The sequence below is a fragment of the Carassius auratus genome, unplaced genomic scaffold (assembly GCF_003368295.1).
Source record: "Carassius auratus strain Wakin unplaced genomic scaffold, ASM336829v1 scaf_tig00216098, whole genome shotgun sequence".
Lineage (NCBI taxonomy): Eukaryota > Metazoa > Chordata > Actinopteri > Cypriniformes > Cyprinidae > Carassius > Carassius auratus.
In genome coordinates this window covers 10,572-34,442 of record NW_020528407.1, presented here as the reverse complement: position 1 = coordinate 34,442, position 23,871 = coordinate 10,572, and the positions used below count along the sequence as shown (strand labels likewise).

General features: G+C 36.9%; 1 pseudogene; it reads left to right on the top strand.

Annotated features, from left to right (window-relative positions):
- The window catches only part of LOC113097048 (GTPase-activating protein and VPS9 domain-containing protein 1-like), a 29,787-nt pseudogene extending 13,906 nt beyond the window's left edge, over positions 1-15,881 (top strand).
- Positions 15,882-23,871: the final 7,990 nt, after the last annotated feature.

Below are 23,871 nucleotides of genomic sequence, written 5' to 3'. Positions count from 1 at the left end.
TGTGCTCAAGGGAGCATTGGCATTGGTTTCTTCGCATCCATGAAGAGCTTGAAATGAGATTGGCTGTTCAACATGGCCACCACTCCATCATTACACACTATACTTTTGCTTACTCCCTGAACTATTCTGTAGATCTGAGAGATATATGCACAGTCGAACTCTAGGCTTGTTCTGCTAAGGCAGCAGAACTAAGTGTTTTTTTTTGTCATTTGTTCCTTGTATCAGAGGTAGTATGTCATAAAAAGTTTTCTCTTTGATAAACCGAACTACTTCACCGCTCTATAGGTAATATGTTTCCTTCTGTGATTTATAGTTGGAGGTTTCGCTGATTTGTTACATATTGTTTGTGCAGGCATCAGTGCCACGTCAGAGGACATCCCCAATAAGATTGAAGACCTACGCTCCGAGTGCAGCTCAGATTTTGGAGGCAAAGACTCCGTGACCAGTCCAGATGGAGAGGACTCTGCTCATGGTACAAACACATAATCAAGTGTCTGATTGAGCACATACACACACATACACACACTCATTTATTACTCAAAGATGCACCAAGAAAGTTTCACTCCTTAAGATATGAACTGATAAGAGCTGTTTTGTGGTGCATAAAATAGTAAATAAAAGTAAATAAAATAGTAAATAAAAGGCGTGTCTCATTGCGGTAGCTAAGATGCCAAGGTTTGGCTGGTTAGCATGGCTATTATGCCTTGTTATCCAGGTGATGTTAGTTTCTTTTTTAAATATATATATATATATATATATATATATATATATATATATTATATATATATATATATATATATATATATATATATATTAGGGGTGTCACGATTCTCCAAATCCTCGATTCGATTGCATTTTCGATTCTAAGCTCACGGTTTGATTCGATTCTCGATTTTTACATTTATTCTTTTTAAAGCATAGATTGTCATTTTTCAAACTAGACTTTTATGCAATATAATATCTGACCTTTGTTTGCAATGTACCACACTACATTGTCAAATTTAAAACTTTTATTAACAACATAATGTAACAATAACTTATATCTTTAGTCAATTGAAAACTTAAACTGCCATCCAGTTTCCCTTTTGTAAGTGCAGTCTTCTTCACAAAAGATGACATTCAAGTTCACAACAAAACAAACAAAAACAATAAAAAATTACTAAACTAACCTTCAAATATTACGATGTATCTATTTAAAAGATTAAAGATAAAACACTTGTTAAACACTTCACTGTCATTCATTTAGATTTAGATTTATATATATGTGTGTGTGTGTGTGTGTGTGTGGATCATTACAGTCTGTAAAATATGTGTATCTCTTATTACAAGACTGCAATCTCTAGCAATCAGAAGAATTCCAGTTAATCAAGTATCTACAAAAGATCTACTCTATAAACAATGCATTAAATTACATTAAAGACAAAAATAAATTAAACAAGCAAAAGAAATGATTACTCACATGTATCTGGTCCACTGATGAAGTCATGGGTCAAGTCAAGTGAATTATTAATCATTTTCTAACAGGCGTCGAATACTGACTTTAGGAAAAGGGGAATAACCAATGACATTTGAGATAACAACTAAAACAGCAAGCCCCGCCCCACGACTGACAAAAATAAAATTGTTCGCGCGAGCAGAGGTGAGATGATCGAGCGCGAGGATGTGGGGAATGATCATGCGCGCGCGAGGGCTTTTATTGCGCGCAGAGTACATGTCACGCGCGCGTGAGAGTTTGAAATGAGCTCGCGGGCTCCCGTTTTTTCGCATCCGATTCAGTTTTCCTCTCGCGGAAGCCATATAGCGCGCATTCCAGCATCAGTTGTATGCTCGGTTATTTTTGTCATTGATTTGCCGTCATACAACATGGGGACGTGGCAGCATCGACGATTCCATTTTTTAATTCGAAGTTTGAGACTGTGACTTAATTTCGATCGATTTCAATTTAAAATCGAAATTGTGACACCCCTAAAATATATATATATATATATTATATACACACATACACACACACACACACACACACACACACACACACACACACACACACACACATTTCCACTACCTTTCAAAGGTTTCTGAAATATGTGTTTATTCAGCAAGGAAAATTTTAATTCAAAAGTGAATAAAGTATTTTATAATGTTATAGAAGTTTTCTTTTTCAAATAAATGCTGTTTACACTGAAGGCTGTAGTAATGGCTACTGAGTATCCAACTGTGCCATCACAGGAATAAATAGCATGTTAAAATATATTAAAATGGATAATGGTTATTTTATATTGTTAAAATATTTCACAATATTATTGTACTTTGAACAAATAAATGCAGCCTTGGTGAGCATTAGAGACTTCTTTCAAAAACATAAAAAATTGTTAATGTTATTGTCTAGAGCATTTTGTATAACTACTGGCTCTTCTTAATCAGTCAGGATTTTAATATTAGTCCGTCTGTATTTTTCCAGTGAATGTCTGCTTATGTTGCAGACCAGTTGATGGAAAATGGGTAGCAGAGAGAATAATACTAACAAAGCAGTTGCTTAAAGATGGTGAAAAGAACCAGCAAAATATATGTACATGTAATAACTTGGTGCATCTTTCAGTTTAAATTTAAATTTGTTGTGAGTTTTGTAAACCCATCTATAAAGGAGTATGTCAAACTTTTATCTTCAGACATGTTTTTATTCACTATTAATTCCTGTCCTGCACAGCTGTTGAATATCTTTCTTGGGATTTCTGGTGTGGGACTAACATATCCTTTGTTACTCATTTAGTTAATCTCTTTATGCACCCCTCCATTCTTTTACCTCTCTAGGAGCTCACAGTCTATCCTGTGCACCTTCTCAAACAGATTCACTGCTGGCCATGTTCGATCCCCTCTCCTCTGGAGAAGGTAATGTCACTTCACAGCATGCACTGCTGTAGAATGCAGTACTTACACATGTAAGAGCTAGAAAGGAGTGCCATTAATGTGCCTAATGACAAGAGCCCGCTAAACAGCATGTGCGCAGTGAAATAAAGCAAGCACTTGCCAGATTCTATCCTATTATGGGCCATTCTTGTAGGATAGAGGGGTTTTATTATGTTGGTGTTTAAAGGCTAAATTTGATTTGTGTCTGTCTAAGCCTACAAATCTACAATGGAAAGTTGCATAAATGTGTTGGGGAGACATTGTGAGAATACGTGTGTGTGGGGCAAGGTGAGGGGATGACAGGTTGCTAGACCTCACTGCAGGCGTTTTGGCTCAGTGGCCTGTCCCTACTGAGCTTGTGCCACAGGGCTGGCATTGGAAGGCACACAGCAGAGATGCTGTACCCTTGGAACAGGTGGCCTACTTTCACCTGAGGTCTGTCTGACTCTGACAGCTCTCTCAAGCTCTCTCTCTCTCTCTCTCTCTCTCTCTCTCTCTCTCACACACACACACACACACACACACACACACACACTCCTGCTGACGGTGTGCATGCAACCTTTTTTATGAATGCCAGTTGAACAGAAGTCATGTCACGACCCTGGCTCTAGTTTTGTTTGTTTAGAATTGGAGGTTACGTTGCAAATATATATATGCATAAACATTCTTCTTGTAGGAATAGAGTTTAGCCTGTGACATGGTTTAAATACAAAAGCAAAGACCCTCTAAATTTGGGTCAAATGTCTTGGCAGCTTCGTCCACTGGCACCATGGTGCGGCCCAAGGTACACTATCCCCGGCCCCTTCACCCTCCACCTGACCCCCCCATTCCAGAGGCCAGCGTAACGGGCTACCAGGAGCCTCGTCCACCCCTCTTCGCCCCCCACCTGGCGCAAAGTGACCTGGAGCATCCCAAGCAGAGGCACTCTTACCCTGAAAGGCTGGTCAGGAGCCGCAGCACAGATGTGGTGTCCGCTGGACGCAGACCCAACAGTGATCCCGGACTGAACCGCAGGAACGTGATGGAGGAGAGAGAACCGGCTGGGGCTTATTCCACAGGACCCACATCCTCTCCCAGCAAGGATTCACTCAAAGGAGAGGTGAGAAAGACAGATTTATCAGTTTAGCGTAATCAGTATTATTTATCTATACTTGCACTACTGTATCAATATTATTGCAATTAAAAGGGGAAGTCGTGGCCTAGTGGTTAGAGAGTTTGACTCCTAACCCTAAGGTTGTGGGTTCGAGTCTTGGCCTGCAATACCACGACTGAGGTGCCCTTAAACAAGGCACAGAACCCCCAACTGCTCCCCGGGCACGGCAGCATAAATGGCTGTGGGGTCACGGTGTGTATGTGTGTTCACTGCTGTGTGTGCGCACTTTGGATGGGTTAAATGCAGAGCATGATTTCTTAGTATGGGTCATGTCACTTTTTACTTTCACGTTTAAATACTGTTTTCTATTTTAATATTATAATAATTAAAATGTAGTTTATTCCTGTGATGCAATGCTGAATTTTCAGAAGCTGTTACTCCAGTGCTCAATGTCACATGATCCTTCAGAAGTTGTTCTTGTATGCTATATTATTATCAGTATTGAAAACAGTTACTTAATATTTACTATACATCTACTATACATGCTACTTAATATTTTTATATTTAATATTTTAAATCATGATATTTTTTAATGAATTTAAAGCTCAAAAGAATGGCTCTTTCTGTCTTTCTTTCAAAAATTTAATTTGAATTAAATAAGGACTAAAAAGAAATCTTCTGCTATTTAAAATTGTAATTCTGAGAGAAAAGAAAGACTCTACATGTGCTCAACTATGTTACACAAAACTGAAACTTAATTATTATTATTATTTTTTTAAATATTAAATATTCAGTTCTTCAGTTAATTGAAGTTAGGTCATTGACAGAATTCAAATGTTTGAGTGAACTGCTACTTTAAATGATCATGTTTTTGTATGTGTTCAGTCTGAGGACAGAAAGGACAGCGATGATGAGAAGTCTGATAGGAACAGACCCTGGTGGAAGAAGCGCTTTGTTCCTGCCATTCCTAAAGGTGAGGAGCCCAACTCTTATACCCTGAAGGTTTTTGTAATGAGTACTTGCCTGCTTTCATCGTGTGGATCCGTGGTCAATGGCTAGAAAATTGCATTTAAATATGGATATAATTGGCATAAGAAAAAGGTAAAATTCTGTTTGAATGGGGGCCAGTTTAATATTGGCTAATAAGGCAGATAATGCTCTAATGTGCATTCCTACAACTATAAGACTTCTTTAAATGGGCACTCAGGTTGTTGCATTTCTGAATGTGAATCAGTGTTTCTAATTGAAGAAATTGTCTTTGTGATTTTCTTCTTTAATTTATTATTCGTTTTAAAACATCAAGTGTTTTCTATTGGCTGTTGTTTTCTCTCAGATGTTTGACTATTAAACACCAAAGATTTGCATGTAATTGCCTTGTATGTTTAAATGTTTTGGTATGAAGTATGTATTCAGTTTTATACACATTTTCAATATGAACGGCATAAATTTGAAATATAGAAATCTTTTGTAACATTATACATGTCTGTTGCTTTTGATCAATTTAATGAAAAACTAAAAAACAAAAACACTTTTTGGACAGTCAAACTCCCAAATGCAACTCGATTCAGTCTAACTTTCTGATGCTCGTTAGCAGTTAGCATTTAGCATGGCTTGGGTTTGTGTTTGTGGAGCCCAACCCTGTCTGTTGCTGTCTGTGTTCCTCACACAGTGCTCTATTGGACTGCAGAGGGTGAACTCCCAGGTAACCCGCTCTTCAAGCTCTCTCCCACTCAGTCTGGTGCTGTACACTAGCAGCCCGAATATTTGTTAGCTCCTGTAGACTTCTCCTCGCCACTGTGTGACGGCTCGAGCTGTGCCGTGACACATTCAAGCTAAATCTTTTGCTTCATGCAGCCATCTTGGTTTTCCATCATTTATTTTGCAGTGGTTGAACTCTAAATAATTATTTTGCCCCAATATGCACTTGCAAAAATGCAACCTCAATTTTCATAGACTTTTCATAGTGCATACACATGACATTCTGCAGCAAAGAGGCTCACATCTGTGTGTTTGCACTTTTGTTGTGACATGCTTCCTGTTTTATTGCCACGTTACTGAATATTTAGTCGTGGCTCAAAAGCATTCAAAGCATGTGTGTCCATTTGGTACAGTGGACTGGAGAGGGTCCGTGTCTTCAGGTTTGCTTTCTTGTAGGAGCACAGCTGCAACATTGTGTCATTTTATTTTATTGATTTTTTCTATTTTTCTGAGAATAACTGTTCCTTTTCATTTTTGCAGTGCCGATCGGGGGGCTGCGAAAGCGGGACAAGCCGGAAAAAGATGAGCAAGGAGCAGAGAGGGTACCACAAGGTCTGCTTTCATTTAACTGTTCTCAAGCACTCACTGCAGCAATTGTCCAAGCTGATCATGTGTGTATGCATCTCAGGTATACCAGATGAGCCTTCAGCATTCAGGCAGAGCTCTAAGACCCAGTCAGCAGAGGCAATAATGGACAAGTACAAGTACATCATGGAGAAACGACCCACCCACAGTGATGGGGCAGTTGCTGGAAGTTATGTTGGTCAAGGTTTGTCATATAATAAAGTTCATATTTTATGGAGAAACTGTAAAGACACCATCTTTTCATCAGTATTGTGGAGCAAATAACTAAAAGTAGTTATGCTTCTAATGATTTATAGTAGTCTGGTACAGATAGTGTCCCCTCATGTGAAACATTGTCCAATTCATTTTAGTGAATTGTTTTGTGCAGATGGTTCATGTAAATATATCAAGCATGAATCACATGAATTCACAGATTTGTTTTATAAGACTTTTTTTTTTTTAAGTTACAATTTATTTATTGTATTTATTTATTCAGTTTTAAATCTGTGCAACGGATATGGCATAAACTTCAATACAACAAGAATAATTTACAGATTGATCAGTGAATCAGTGTGTAAAAGTTCCTCATTATTTTGTAGTAAAATACAATAGACTTAGTCTTTTTTTGACTGTTATAGAAAATGCAATACGAAAATAAAATAGCTTTTTGTTTTCATCTTAAATTGTTTGAAACAGCACTGGAAATAGTGAGGAAATAGTTGCAGTAATTCTAGTAAACTATTCCTTTAACTACTTTCAGAGTAGTTTGACTACAGATTTTTTCTTTTTCTTTTTCTGTTTATGTTGCTTCTAACTCATCTGTTAGACAAAATTGATCAGTGAAACAGTTTGTCGTCTGCTGTTTTGTAACGGTTTTGCTCTCTTTTTACAGAGCCTTGTAGAGAAGCAGAGAGTGAGCATGACTCCCCTAAAGATGAAGCCCTGCAGAACATCTCTGCAGATGACCTTCCAGACTCTGCCAGTCAGACAGCGCCACCTCAGGACAAGACTTTCTCCTTCAGGTGTCTCCGACAAACTAACTCCACACATTCACTGTATTCTCTTGAACGTACATTCTGAAAGTCTGTAGTCTCAGAAACCAAAATTGCAATGACCATTTAACAGAATCAGAATGAGGAGTGAATTTTGATCTAATGTGTGCATAACCTGTCTGTTGTATCTCTGCAGTGACATTAAGAAAAAGCTACGCCTGGCCCTGTGCTCTGCAGATTCGGTTGTATTTCCTATCATTCCACCGGCAACAACACGTAACGGTCTCCCAGACCATGCAGATCATGAAGGTTACTTATCATCTATATTGCCTTCTATTATCTATACTTGCCTTATTACAGTACTTCTTACAAAGTTGTAATATGTTTCTTATTTTATAATGATAATAATATTGCCACAAGTGTGATTGCATCATATAATAATTGCTTTTAATAGTGTTCATCATCTGATTGACTACGTCTTGTATTATTTTTTCTGAAACTTTCTGTCATATGCACACAAGCTGACAGTCACCACTGATAAGCTACTACTAAATATTGTAGAAACAAAATTTTCTGTAAAGTTGCGTTGCAATGATTTGTGTTGTAAAAATCGCTATACAAACAAACTTGAATTAAATTTATAATAATAAATTAATACTATTTTAAAAGTGTTTGTTTTTATAATTAAAACTATTAATTACAAAAAAATATTTAATGATTAGTGTTGTTAATAATACTACAATAAAATGTGTATATATATATATATTTTTTATATATATATATTTTTTTTAAACCATTATCACTCTTGTCGTTGTTGTTATTATTTTTATGCCAATATACAGTCCTTTTTAAAAGGAACCTTCATCTGAACTTAAGTTTTTATAGCTCTGTACACATGGGGTGAAAGTAGCTGTTCCGCAGGTTTTGAGGTTCAAAACGCTGTGCATTTATGTCTGGCCCCTGTCTTCTCTCTCTCCTCAGACAACGAGATCGTGTGCTTTCTGAAGGTGCAGCTGGCGGAGGCCATTAACCTGCAGGATAAGAACCAGATGGCTCAGATCCAGGAGACTACGCGCTGCGTCAGCCACCTCGACCCCCGCACCTGCAGAAAACTGCTCACTGCCATGGCAGAGGACTACAGGTACACACATTACTCTCTTATTCTCTCTCTTTTAATGTCTCCCTAACTTTGTCACATTGTTTCTCTCCTTTACTCACTTCTTTCACACACATCGATGAATCACAGTTTAATAAAAGATTGTGCTGACATATTTTTGGGCATGACTCCATAATGAGCGCTTTGATGGTTTCGTGCAATAGGAAACGGGCTCCGTACATCGCCTATCTGACGCGGTGCAGGCAAGGCTTGCAGACTTCCCAGGCTCATCTGGAGCGACTCCTGCAGAGAGTGTTGAGAGATAAAGAAGTGGCCAACCGCTACTTTACCACCGTCTGTGTCCGACTGCTCCTGGAACACATGGAGTCAAAGATGCTTGACTTCATCAAAGGTCTATATACTTCTCTGTGAATACGAAAACCGCTTGTATTTGCACTTATGGTGCTGATTGAAGATTCCAATGCATTTGAGTCGGTATGAGTCATTCTCAGAGCAGAGGTTCTCAAACTTTATTTACTTTAATTACTAGCTAGCTGGAGTTCTCCATTTTTACAGCTACTAATAGTATAGTTGCGTGGTAATAGTATGCATGCATGGCTAGCCCTTTTCAGACTATAGTGACTTATATTACACACCTACTGTATCTAAAGTACTACTCTGTAGTTTAGTGGATTAATGTTGTCTGAGATTGTATTCATGGAGAACTGCAGACAGGTTATGGTCTCAGAAACATCACAGTGTAAGTCATTTTAAAAATACAGTTCAAAAGATTGCCGTTTTAATAAGTCTTATGTTCAGTAAGCCTGCATTTGCTTGATCAGAAATACAGAAAAACTGTAAAATTGTAAAAATAATAATAATACAATTGATTTACATTAAAATGTATTCTTATAAGGGCAGAACTGAATTTTCGGCTGCCATTACTCCTGTCTTCAGGATCCTTCATTCTTACATGATCCTTTAAAAATTATGTATTCATTCGTAACATTATACATCGCTTTACTGACAGTTTAGATCAATTTAGTACATCCTTGTTAAATAACAGTATTTTAGTGTTAGAAAAAAATTCAAATTCTTACTGACCCCAAACTGAATGGTGTGTAAAATTATCAAAATACTTAGCAGTGAATACAGTATTTTTTTCTGTAGACCAAAAACAATTTCCTGTAAACATGCAAATTAAAGTATCTGAAGCAGCTGCATCTGGTTGAAAATCTAAAATATTTTCTTAGTGCAAAATAAAATTACCCATGGACATTTAATACAACTAAGTGGTTTGAGTGGTTGTATGAAACGATAGTGTCAGATCCCTTAATTTGAGTCTGACTCTCTTTGTGGTTCTGCAGCATTTCAGGGCTGCACAGCAGCTGACGATAAGACGGCAGCCGTGGAGGATTTCCTGCGTTACCTGTATGGAGCCATGGCCCACGATGCCATCTGGCAGTACGCCAGTGAAGAGCAGCTCCAGGACGCCCAGATGGCCATCGAACGCAGCGTCATGAACCGCATCTTCAAACTGGCATTCTACCCCAATCAGGATGGGGACATCCACAGAGACGAGTGAGGAAACTCATAAATCCTTCTTCCTTATTCCTGTTAATTTCCACATTGTGTCTAAACCAGATGTGATGCATGATGCAACCTCCTCTATACTAATTAGACATGGTTTTTGTCTTTGTTGCGCTCACAATTAAATCTTATTAGACTAAAATTGTGCTTAAATACTAAATATGTTTCAGCTGCCTGTGATTGTGTTAATTTGCACAAGAAAATGGTATATGTGGTTAATGGTATGTCTCCTTTATTCAAGGCTGTTCCATGAGCACATTCAGCGTCTCTCCAAAGTGGTGACAGCCAATCACAAAGCCCTGCAGATCCCAGAGGTAACCATTTGCACTTCATCTCAGAATATAGTTCGAAACGAAGACAGAAAAATAGCATTTCATGTTTGTGTGAATCTGTGCAGGTGTATCTGAAGGAGGCACCGTGGCCCTCAGCACAGGCTGAGATCAGGACCATAAACGCCTATAAGACCCCACGAGATAAAGTACAGTGCATCCTGCGCATGTGCTCCACAATTATGAACCTGCTCAGCCTGGCCAATGAGGACGCTGTACCCGGGGCGGACGACTTTGTCCCTGTGCTCGTCTTTGTGCTGATTAAAGTGAGTTAAGAGACACAACCATAGAGTGATAATGTTCATAATTGCTTTAAGTGTGTTGTGCATTCTGTAACAGTACAATGATCATTTCTGATAGTTGGCACTAAGGCCCATTAGCATTGGGGTCCAAGTAATCAAATATGGCATTTAATAAAAAAAATCTCTTTAGAGGTTCATTAAATAAATTCAGCTTATTCTGTAATCACAACTACAGTACATCCATAACACATATTGACTTTAATAAACAGCTTTAAGATGTAATGAAAAACTTCATATCCTTTCAAATACAAGCAACTTGCAGTTGTAATTTTGTAAGAGCAGGATTCATTGCTTTGTCTTTTAAAAAGATAACTAATATTTATTTGTTTTTGCCTCTCTGAAGCTTAATAACCAGGTACACAGTTATATTTCCTATAGGGCTGGGCAATGAAAGGATAACAATTATTAGCGCAATGTAGTTTTACTTGATAATCAAGTGATAACAAGCGTTTAATGTTTTACTTTATTTCTATTTGCCAAAAGCTGACCAAAACAATGCTTCTCCTTGGAATCGTTCCACATGGACATCTGTCTGCTCGGCTCAAAGTTCAAATGGCAGTGCAGCGCAAGATTACTAGAGCACTGTTTACTCGCTAATAAGTGAAGCGCTTGAATTCAGCAAACCACTCAAACTACTGATTTAAACTAGTTTACAGCCAGATGAAACGGCGCTGACAAACAGGAGAAACACTGTGTGCAACAATATAGTCAGAAGGCTTTTCAGTCTAAATTATGTACAATAGATTTACTGTAGAAGCACTAACTACACCATGGTATTGTGGTCCAAATGTTGGATATTCATATAGAATTTTATTAAATTATTCATCAGACATGTTTTAAATGTATAAGGAGTTATAGTAAATATTTAGTGTTTTTTTTGTGATTAAGCTATTTATAAGCTATAAGTGATAGAGCATTTGCACACTTAGACTACTGTTTTTCATACAAATACTAAGAAACCAAATAGTTACATTTATACCATGGTATTGAGGTGCTATATGTTTGGTTTATGATAACTGTCGTTGTCATGATCTAAATGTATGCTACTATGGAAGACCAATGGTTTATTTGAATAAAACTGTCAGAATAATTACATTTCACTACATAAAAATGAGGCTGTTACAATTTTTATTAATGTATTGCAGCCTGAACTACAAACTGATCTGAAGATACTAGTCTAAGTCAGGCAACTTAAACAAGTATTGTTTCAAACCTGTTTCATGATTTGAAACAATATCACTCATTAGAACATGCAGAAACTAAGAAAAGTATTTTTCTATTTAGATATTTATTTTGTAAAAAAAAAATGACTGAAAAAAGTGTAAAGAACTCCGAAGCGTTAAGTGTTTGTCATGTTGTGACCATAAGAGGAGTTTAAAACCACAATTAACTGTCTGCTTTCTACAACTTTCACTCAGGAGCAAAAATCTGCCTTTAATCTTAAAAAAAAAATCAAAAATATTTAGTGCTGTCAAATGATTAATTGCGATAAATCAATAAATGTTAGCATAATATATGTGTGTGAGCTGTGAATATTTATAATGTGTGTATAAATACACACATGCATGTATATATTTAAGAAAAATATTTTGTTTATTTATTAAATATTTATATATGATATAAATTATATGAATATACATGTAACTATTTTCTAAAATATATACTGTATGTGTTTCTTTTATAAATATTCACCACACACACACACACATATTATATAAACACACTTTTATTTTGGAATGCGATTTAATTGTTTGACCACACTAATTTGAAATGTATCATAATCAATATCATTATTTATTTATTTTTTGTCGTATCGCCCAGCCCTAAACTCCAATATTAGCTGATATAATAAATTAAAATAAATATTTTTAAATTACATTATAAAAGAGTATTGTACCAATATATTGTGCATCACTGCTAGAGTTTAGTTTTCTCCTCCCATACCTATTTGCATTTGCTGTGCACACGCCCACACCAGATTTTCTAAACTTGTAAGTGCGCTTGAATGTGTAAGCATGCACAATGTGGGTGGTCAGATGTTATCTTCTACATTAATTCCCCCCTCTCGCTCGTTCTCTCCCTCCCTCCAGGCAAACCCACCCTGCCTTCTGTCCACCATTCAGTACATCAATAATTTCTACGCCAGCAGACTGAGCGGGGAGGAGTGCTATTGGTGGATGCAGTTCACTGCCGCCGTGGAATTCATTAAAACCATCGACGATCGCAAGTGAAGCAGAACAGCCACCTGTATGGGCAGACTGTAGAAAGGAGAGAGAGAGAGAGAGAGAGAGAGAGGACAGTGCGGACATCTCTCCCCTTCATCGTCCGTATCGCTATATATAGAGGCAAAATAAATTCAAGTTTAAATTGGATCAAACATTAGATATGATCATGACTATGCTGGGGTGTTAAAGGAATAAAAACAAATAACGCGGCAGGTGGCCGCTCTCTACTGATCTTGCTTCTAACATATGTCTTTTTCTGTAGTACTGGGGAGGTGCTGGGGCTTAGAATCCAATTTTATATTAAACACAGATTTAGCAAGTAATTAGCTTTGTTAAAACATAACAATCGAATGAAAAAGGGACCAGGAACTACCTGCAACGATCAGAGGGGAATCCATGATCCTGTCCTCCTTGTATAAACCGTGCAATCTCACCCTGTTCAAAGCTAGCAGTCACACGTCGAGGCATATCGAAGAGCGCGGCACTATAGATGCTGCCAGTGTATCAATGCTACAGTTTATCAAATTAATCACGCCATCATTTTAATAGGGCAGCTTGTTCTATGAATGTAAACAGGTGTTGTCATTGTTGTACTTTCTTTCTTTCCTACGTTTCCCAGACAGTTTGGAAATAAGGGCCCACATATTTATATAAAATAAAATGTATTTATTACTTAACTCCTGTATTTAATGTTTTATTATATTGACTGACTTGATCCATGAATTAGTTGTCGGGCAGATGCATACGGTTCGGTCGAGGAAACAAGATCTAGAAATGTTCAGTCTCACAGAGAGCTGCTAAAACAGGGTGTCTTCACATTAGCGGATGGAGTTGTAAATTAGTGCCTTGCTGATATTTGCAGTAACACTCGTTCTTTTAGTTCTGGTGGATTTTCTGCCACATCTCGCATTTCTGGCGTCTTCCTTGAAGTGTGGAAGTCGGATCTGTCGAAGTCAAGCCAGGCGAAACGCCACAATGCTAGTAATAACAAAACCTGAAATAAGAAGTACAACATGCCTTGTAGAAACACCCTAAGTTTGGACAGTCGGTATGAGGATTGTTATTTGTGTTGAATAGATGCAAAATTGTCTGCTGGGTCTTTCGATATGGTGTTACATGAGAGTTATTGCTGTCGTCCCCGGAAAATAATTTCATTTAGTTTGCTACTGATTTTTACTTGTGTTGAAATTCTGTGTACTGTTTCACAGTTCTTACTTTTGTAGGATTAAATCATTGTTATTTTTATAATGCAATTCCCAAGTAAAACTATGAGTTTAGGAGGAATATTTTTTGTGTAATTTAGGTTCACTTTCAGGAAAGAAAAAGTGTAGGATGTACCGTCAAGTGGGACAACCTTTTGACCCCTAAATGGTCCATAGTAGTACCTTAAGTATGAACAAACACGCACCTTTTAGAGGTAAATAAAGTGTGCATCCCAGTGACAAGCTGGTACAGTATTTTTTTTCTGACAGTGTGTTGTTTGAGTTTAGATAGCAAAGAACATTTGAACACTGTGGCATCATCATCAATGCTAGTGTATTGATGTTGAGGAGAATATATGGATTGATACAGGCTACCTCGCGTCATAACCCCCTAACAGCTAGTGCAGATTCTTCATAACACTTTTAGCTGTTGATATCAAATGAATTACAGCTCAGTATATTATTTAAACAGGAATATAAAAATCATGCTCTGTGTTATTGTTAAATTGTCTTTATTAGATCAGAACTACCACTAACCTTTGCACACCATTAGAACTAGGGCAAAAGAAATGTATCTTCAATATTTTAAATGGTTGTCAAGTTTCCCTCTTCAAATCTGTCTTTTAATGTTACTCCTAAACATCTAAAAGCAAACGCTGGGTGTTGGTTCTGGTCCTAATTATAGTAGATGCACTTAGAACAATTAGTTCTACCTCCGACTATGTACATAAAGGGATGAATAAAATGTAATGCATTCTTTTCCTCTAGCTTTTGTAGCCTTTAGAGCGCTGTATATACCTTTTCTTTCTGATTTGAATGGTGCATGAACTCTGTCGCCGGTTGCTACCATGTATCTTTCTCTTGCACAGAGTGTAATACGAAGAGCATCGGCTACAAGCCTCACTTCGCAGTGCACTTTGGAACAACACGGATATTCTGTGTATTATTAGCATTTATATTCTATATAGATGTTATAACAGAATATCTTTGTTTTTATTTGTTCCCCTTTTAAGTTGTAATGTGATATAAAACAAAATCGCCTACATTTTCTGTAATGTGGAATCGGGTGTTATTGATTAAACATCTCTATCTTGAATGGTTCAGGCTGTCAGACTATGTTGGTGCTCTGTTTTTTCCATTTTTTTATCAACAGCAGCAATGTTGCATTTGGTGGCATCTGCGTCTTGGTGAAAGTAGTTCCCAAAGGAATCAAAGACTATATTTTCATGACATTCTTATACTGACATTCTTGTGTACAAAGCCTGTCCTAACTAAAATATGCACCTTGAGGGTTATATAACCTTTGGCAAATATTCACAGAAGTCTTGTTTCTTTTGTCCCCACCCTCATGGTTTGCTTGAGACTGAAAGGCTGATGTTTTTGATGTAACTGGAAGAAACAAAAGGTGATGGTCAAGATCAAATATTCAAACTTTAAGATTAATTGCATAATCTTTGTGATTTCCTATAGGGCCTTTTTTAATCAAACCTGTGAGAGCGTTTGAATGAATCCACTACTATTCATTTGTTCACTGTTTTAGCAGAAGCGACTCCAGTGATGATTTCTGGTGTAAACAGGGTTTTGGGATACTGAACTGAACTAGAGAGCAAGGCATTGTACTTGATCTGTATTTAAGAGCTTTAAATGTGTTGGTCCACTGTTTTGAAGAGCATGCAAAGAGTTATGGGTAATTCTTGCATTTGTAAGCTTACTCACTTGGGCTCCTGTTGGGAAGGCATTATGTGTGTTATGTGATTTTTAATATAAACCTGTACATTTATTCTTAAAAAAAAAAAAAAAAAAAGATTAAAGACTTTTTCCGTGAACATGCAACGTCTGTTTTTGCGCCAAATGTCTGCATTGTGGCTTTTTGATTTGGTTTTAATTGCACTGACCTCAACTTCCTGAAGCTGCCGAAGCCAGACAGTGGAAAGACTTTATTCACAATTGATAATCCCAAACTATTCCTCTCTAAAAGCTTGATCAACGAGGACCACTTTTTAAAAACTGGTGTCTATCGAACTTTACTCATCGATGTCTGTCACCTTCACGTCACGCACCGGGCTTGAATATGACGAAACAAAGGGTGCCACAAATAGCAAAGCCCCCGCACTCGCCACACATTTAATTACCACTGACAACTGTATAGTGGATTTGTAATTGGAGATTTTTTCAGCGTAATAGGCTCTCGTTCGCTCTCTCTCTCCTGCCCTTACCACTCCAGTGCTCTAATTGTAATCTTTCCATCAGAGGAAAAGAACACAGCGGGGCGCCTTTGCTTCTCTTGATGATATCTCCGATTGTTCATTTAAATTCAAATTTGGCCAGAAAAAGGGTAATTAGTTGTATTAATAACCTGAAATGACTCGCTTGGTCGAGATGAGATGGCTTTTGTTTAGGTGAGATCGGGTGGATATCGGCAGCCCGCTGTGGTAGATGGAGGCCTTATTGGTGAAACAGGCTGGTGATATGAATAAACTTTGATTATACGACACGAGGTCGCCCCCCCCCCCACCACACACACACACACACACACACACACATCTTAACACATTTGGCAGTCCTCTGGCCGTGTTATTGTCGTTTATCCGTTTGTAAACAAAGGTTCTTGGGGGTTTGCTGATTTGATTGTGCATGCTGGATTTGGGAATGGGTTTTGTCTGATGCAACTGTGTTACATATTGATGTCAGATTGTTGCATGAAGATCTAAACAGCCTGAGGGCCAAGCCCAGATGGCACTGAAATCACAGATCATCAGTCCAGTGAGGCTCACACATGACTACACACACACACACACACATGCACACTCACACAAACACAGACTATTCAGTCAGGTTTTTATTTTATTTTATTTTTTAATGTTAGGCTTGTTTTATTCACATGGTTTGTGATTCACATGCAGCTGCAAGCTTTATGGGTCAGCTACCTTTAACATAGGCTACCTTATGAATGTAATCTACCCAATATGTGACCTTGAGCTACTTGAAAATCTGGTATCTGATGGTGCAAAAAAATCTAAATATTGAGAAAAATCACCTTTTAAAGTTGTAGCCTTTTAGCAATTTATATTACTAATCAAAAATTACGTTTTGTTATATTACCAAAATATTGCAAAACGGAACACAACCTTTACTTAATTTGGGTTGTGTTATAGTGATTTGTAGATATTTGGGTTATAGTGATTTTTGGGGGAAAAAAGTGTATAATTTGTATACAAATTTATAATTTTGACCCAGACAATGTATTTTTTGCTATTGCTACAAATATACCCCAGTGACTGGATTTGTGCACCTGGGGCACATACTGTATCACATATGTATGGTGCAATGGTAAGTTGTTAATACCATTGTCTTTACGCTGTGGTACCTGGGGAAAATATACTGAATAGGTTTTGTGTGTGTGTGTGTGTGTGTTTGTGCGAGAGAGCTATTTCCTTTCTTTTTGGTCGTGATGACTTCACAACTACATGGTTTCTTCCAGTGTTCTTCCAGAATTCAGTTTGATAGACAAAGGCTGTTTTTTATATTTTTTTTAATATAATTATAAAAGTACCTACTTATACTACTACTAATAATATAGCTGTGCTTCAGTTTTTTGGCCTTATGTTAATAAGGAAATAATAATAATAATAAGTTAATAATAAGTTTATTATGGCTTATCTATTTTTTTTCTGTATATATATTTAAACCACCCATACTTTTTTCACTATACACTGTGCAAAAAAGTATGAATTATTATTTATATATTTAGTTTCAATGAACTCAAACTTTAAACGTATATTCTGTCATTTTAACCTCAATATATCTCCATCCGCTAAAGTGTGAGAGTTTCATGACCACGTGTACTATTATGAAGCTGCGCTAGGTTGCCCTGAACTGAAGTCATATGCGGTTGATAGAATAATGTCAGTAAATGTGCGAACATTAATAGGGCTGAGTGGGTGTCATTCTCGCAGTGACCGCCAGATGGCAGCCGCGCCATTTGCGTCCAGCGCTCCTGCTGTCCCCGAAACAAAGAACACATTCAGATACTGTAGCTAAAACACACACCATTTTGTGAAACCTTCCTTTAAAATAGCCTACATGATTTAGATAATCAGTAATGCTGATAAAAAAATACAATGGAACGTCTGAAAGATGGGACGTTCAAATACAAACGCATAATAATCCGAAATAACATGGCTGAATTATTATTTATGAACTTGTTCTCATTAGCAGGGTTATGTTTATGAAATTAAAATTCTCTTATGTTTAAAAACCACAATGTAATTCTTTTCAGATTACATTTGTAAATGATAATAGAATTTTGTTGAAGGCTACCCTAAAGTCTTAAGTTTTACTTTTCACTTAATTCTGAATGAAATCCTTCACAACTGCTTTAACATTCATTTAAACCATCTTAAAATAAAAAAGTGGGAGCTCGTGGCTCTCATATAACGGTTCTTTTGAAAAATATTTCTGGTCTAGGCTCTAGAGTAGCTTCACATGAGCTAAAAGTAGATTTAAAAAAATTGTACTGCGTAAATAATTTTAACAATTAACTATAAATTTACACTTGAAAATCACAACCCTTTCTTTGCTCCTGTTTTTTGGAAATAAGTTTACCATCAGTCTACACTATTAAATGACTGCTAATTTAAAGGCAACATTAACCAATGCACATAATCGATAACCAACATAATGGCATTCTCATAATCTCAGCTGGTTATTATTCAGTCAATCAGATTACACATTACACAATTCTGCTGATGCCCACAGGTACCGCATGCAATCGTAATGCAATGAAAAAGTCACTGGCTTTTACCTTCCCATAAGCATGCTTGCATAAATTCATTTTCTCTGTCTGTCCACACACAATAAAAGTTCGAACACAACCGCAGCATTATAGAAGCATTAGAAAGAAGCATAAAAAAAAAAGAACCCTACACAGGCGAGAACAAACAAAACAAGGCAGCAGCATGTCAATTAAATTAAAGGGGGAAGCTAAATGAACAAAACGTCAAATGCACATATTAAAGCTAAATGAAATAGCCCCGAGGAGCCTGCGAGACGTGCAGATTAGAGCTCAGGAGGATCCGCAGAGATGTAAATAATGAAACCCAGCTCAACCTGCACACGCTGGGATTGCAGCATGGACACGAGAGACGTTCAACATCCAAACCCAATACCAACAAAAACAAGCTCCAAACATGTTGTTCATCTGGAAATGAGTTGAGCTGGCTGCCTAAATTGTGTTAGTGAAAAGCATGACCAGCACAACAGGACTGTGCTGCGTGTTAAAAACCTGAGGATGTGAGTCTTTAATTCAGAAGATAAGCTTATTATACGATATGGCTTATGGAAGATTAATAACATCGGCATAAAATATGTGGCATTTTAAAGATCTTGTAAGAATATTAGGTGTTTCAGCTCCTAAGGACTGTCTTTTAATATAGCACAGTATGAATTGTGTTTATGTCCTGTTTTGTTGCTTTTAGCAGAGAATATACTCTTTAAAGTCAGCTTGTCATTCAAAGTTTTACTTGCGTAATGTGACACATTTAACGGAGTCAAACAGGATCTCGAGAAAAAAGATTTATTTTATTTTATTAACACAGTAGTTCTCAACAATTTGGACTCTAATACAATATTTGAATACCCTTCAATCAAACCATGTTCACCTCTGGTACTTTGACTGTAATAATAAAAAAAAAGAATAATAATAATAAAAAAGAATTAAACCTCAGTTCAGTGCTGTACATCTTTTATTTTTTTTAATGTGTTTTTAAAAAGCATATGAATTAATGTAATCTACACAATATTATGGGTTTTGTTATCATCTTCATCATCATCATTATCTTAATAATCAACCTGACTTGGAACTACAGATACAAATTAGCCATACTAAATATGGCTGATTTTATGTTTTATTAATTTGTATTGTCCCTGATAAAAACAAAACAAAAAACAAACAGAACAAAACTGAGGTTAAAAAGGTTTGCAGAGCCCCCCTGAGAGTCACTGTATTGTCAATCAGTTTAAAATGTTGATTTGATGGTAAAACAGTGTGTTATTCACAGCGAGACTAGGAATGTGCATGTGTTGATAAAAAAAAAAAATATATATATTTACTCACACTCATATCAATCCAAACATGTAGAACTCTGTGGAACACAAAATATTGTATTTTGAGAAAAGCGTTTATTATTATTATTAAATAAAGAATGGCAGAAGGGTGCAGGGTTGTTTTTGACCCTATGACTTTAAGTGTATAGCCAAAAACACATTTGAAATGTATTTTGCATTAAACCTGGTCAGTTTAAGTTTAACTTTCAAATATCTAGTTAAAGTAGATATTTACTTTATTTCGTGGAACACAAAAGAACATTTTGAGGAAGAGAGTCTCGACTTTCAGTGTAAGGCCAAAAGGGGTTTTCCAAATATCTTATATTGTGTTCTGCAGAGGGAAGAATGACATTCATACAGGTTTGAAATGACAATTTTGAAGGTGAACTGTCCCTTTAAGATCACTTTATGTTCGTGTTCACCTCAGCCTATAGAATGCTCATCTCAGATCTTGATATATTTCATCGGAGACGTCTCTAAAGTCCACTAGCACGATCAATCAGACATGCATCATCTGTAGCCAATGGCTCCCTCCGAGTGAGAGCGATCTGGCCTAAGTGTGTATGCTTGACGCCTGCTTTACTGATTTCTGTCAGCGTTAATATGAGAAATGAGCTCTGAGCTGTGCCACTGATGTGCCTGAGGAAACTAAATTGACGGGCACACAGTTTTTCGGTTTCAGACTGGGCCTCCGTAGCTTCTTCTGCACTGATGTGACTGCTCTCAGTCATGCTGCCTTGTCCCTCAAGCAACAGGTGACAGAAGTTACAAGCAAATGTGTCTTTGGCCTCCTATGAGGACCTGACCCAGGGCCGGCTGTCTGGCAACGTGCCCGATGGAGAAGTGAGCTGTCTCGACTCCCGACACGCGGTGAGCAGAGGATGTCAAGTCACGTCTTCATTGGAGAAGAGTTTAATCCATGTTTGAAAAAAAAAAAAAAGAAATACAACTGTCATGGCTGAAGAGATCTGATCTCAGAGCAGAGACCGATTACTGGTATGAAGCTTTTTGTAACTTTCTTACAGTAATAGATTGCCTTAAAGCATTTGTTGTTGTATGTTTCAGAACTAAAAAACTAAAAATTCAGTGAAAAAAAGCTAATATTTTATCTGACTATATCAAAGCAGCAAAATATTAAGGGTAAAATGAGTGGCAGAGCTTGTAGGGTCCAAAATAATTTTATGTAACTGATTAACATTTTCTACATACACATTACTTACTAAACGTGAAACTATTATAAATAATTTTAGGATATGTTTATGTTCACCAAGTCTGCATTTATATAATCAAAATGACAGTAAAATAGTAAAACGTAGTATAAAATATTATGATTTATTTTTAGAATATTATTAGAATTTAAAGTAACTTTTCAATTTTAACATGTTTAAAGAAGTAATTTTATTCCTGTGAGGGCAAAGCAGAATATTCAGTAGCAATTACAGTCTTCAGTGTCACGCGATTTTCCAGAAATCATTCTAAAATGCTAATTTGTGGATTGAAAAAAAAATGAGTTATTATTATGAATGTTGAATACAGTTATGCTTAATAATTTTGTGAAAACCATGATGCACAATCTTTCAGGATTCTTTGATGAATAGAAAGAACAACATTATTTGAAATGGAAATATTTTGATCATTTTTAATGCAAAACATATCTTATTGACTCCAAACCTTTGAAAGATAGTGCTTATATTTGTTATGAGCAGCGCAGGTTATTTAATAAAATTCCAGTGTTGTGAAAAAAATGTTGCAGTTATTTATAAAGCTACAAGCCAACGGACAAATATTTATTTATTTAGCTAAAATGATTTGTTTTCTATAACTGCCAAGGCCTTGTCTATTGGCCGTGTTGATATTAATGCTATGCTGCAGGGTAAAACATAACATTTTGAGCCTCACAAAACTATTACTAAAGATTTATATTTGATGTAACACACCGGTGAGTAATTCAATGTTTTGTTGGTGTGTTTCAGACCGCTGCTATTCTGAAACTTAGTTTGAATTACATCCTGCAACTTATGTGTGTCATCAAATCCTGCCAGGTGAGAGTTCTTGTTCCCCATCTCTCCTTTTTTTAGATGCCCTAGTTCTTTTTCTCCCTCCGTTTCTGTCTTCTTCTCCCCTGCTTGCCTGGAGTATGCCCTGCAGGTATTTAACACAGGCCTGACTTTTCTGCTTCGCAATGCTGTTTTACAGGGCACAGGCATTAAACAGGGCTGGTCCTGGCTTCCCTGCCCTGCTTGTCAGCCCAGCAGGTTAACAAAGGTGAATTTGCTCTGTATTAAAGAGGCTCTTACAGAAAAAGTGCTGTGTGATAGTGGCACAGCAACGCTCGGTCCAGTGTCCCACTGACCGTTAATGCCCCGGCGCTTACTCTTACAAGCAGGGTGCTAAACAAAACCAGGTAACACATACACACCTCAAAATAAAAGTTCTTTATTAGCTTTGATAGTTTGATGAAGAACCTTTAACATTTAACAATAATGAAACATTTTTTAGTTTTCCCCAAAGAACTTTTCAGTGAACTATTTTTAAAGAAACGTTTTCTTACTTTGGAATATTTAATAATCTAAATGTAATTTAATGCATACTTGCTGAATAAAAGTATATATATATATATATATATATATATATATATATATATATATATATATATATATAAAAGTATTTAGTATTGCAAAACAACCTAATTTCCAAAAAAAAAAAATAATAATAATAATAAAAAAAAAATAGTAGTGCTTGGTACTGCAAAACAAAAACCGGACAACGATTTTACCAAACCCATGGGTGGAGTTTTTTTTCCATGTTATGATGGACACTTCATTCGCAAACGTCCGTGCGCGTAAACGCAACTAAGCGGGTTGCAGATTGCATGTCATTTCAGGAGACACTGCGCTAAGATTAATATACTATGCTTGTCAACCTGTTTAGCAGGGAGGCCATTTAAATTGAATATTGTCATGGATATAGAAAAATAACATTCCACAGAAGCCCAATGAGGTAATTCGATTAGGCTTCTAAAATGGGAAATCTAACATGAACTAGCTCACAACTCATACAAATCTGATTTAAAAAGACATTAATAGAGAGGCCTAATGGGAAAAATGGCAATTAAGCATTGATTGCCCTGAAATGAATGTTCTCCTTGTTATGGAAGAGATGTGTGTGTATGTTTGTGCGTGTATGTTCCCGAAGCAACCGACCTGAGTGTGTGACCTCGGCCCTATATGACACACACAAGCCTCCACAGGCCTCTCTCTCTCTCTCTCTCTCTCTGTCCCACAGCTATAGCCGCTCGCCCATGGAGAGGATGACAGTGCTATATATTAACTGAGGGTTTTCAGAAATAATAATAATAACAATAAAAAAAATACCTCTCCACCATATCTCTCCCACTCCACCCAGCCCCCCGCTGTCAGACTACATTAAGAGGTGCATGCAGAGACAGAGCGAATGAGAGAGAAAGGCTGCAATGGAAGAGACGAGACGCCATCACGTCTCACCTGAAGGCAGCAACAATTTCACTCCATTGTAACAAGGTGCAGCCTAAACTGATAAATTGCAGATTAAATGACGGCCACACTTCACTTGCTCTCTCCCATCACGCACACACACACACACACGCACGCACACGATGCCCTCCTTAATTTCACATGTTTCTGCTATTCGCTACCTTCTTGGCCTGTCAATTCTGCCTAATAGCAAGAGGCA